Source organism: Coenobita brevimanus, chromosome 14 (genome assembly GCF_032717465.1).
Source record: "Coenobita brevimanus isolate Jiangsu-jjx chromosome 14, ASM3271746v2, whole genome shotgun sequence".
NCBI lineage: Eukaryota > Metazoa > Arthropoda > Malacostraca > Decapoda > Coenobitidae > Coenobita > Coenobita brevimanus.
This window is the reverse complement of record NC_136967.1, coordinates 9,314,582-9,315,011: the sequence shown is the minus strand read 5'-3', so window position 1 is coordinate 9,315,011 and position 430 is coordinate 9,314,582.

The following is a 430-nucleotide window of genomic DNA, read 5'->3' as shown; positions in this document are numbered from 1 at the left end:
CGTGATAGGATGTACACTGTCATCCCTCAGTTCTTCATCAGCCTCTTCACTGCTGCGATGCATCTTCCCCCCCCCCACACACACTTTTTCCTTTGCATTCCACTTCCACTGCATCCACTTCCTCGACGTATTCTTTCATTTCTCTTCTTATTTTACTTCCTGCCGTAGTTCTAACTTTCTCCAACTTTTTTTTCTTTCACTTCCAACTTATTCAAATACATTTTGCAATCGTCTTCTAGTAACTGTCTGTAGCATGCACGTAAAACAAACTATTTTCGATTTCTAGCGCGAAACAAACTATTTTCGATTTCTAGCGCGAAACTTCAGTAGAGCACTTAAATTGTTACGAGCCTTGCCACTTATATTTTTCGTGTTTTAACGAGAGGGAGTACATTTCAGTGACTGCTGTGTTGAAGGTAAGTGTGTTCTT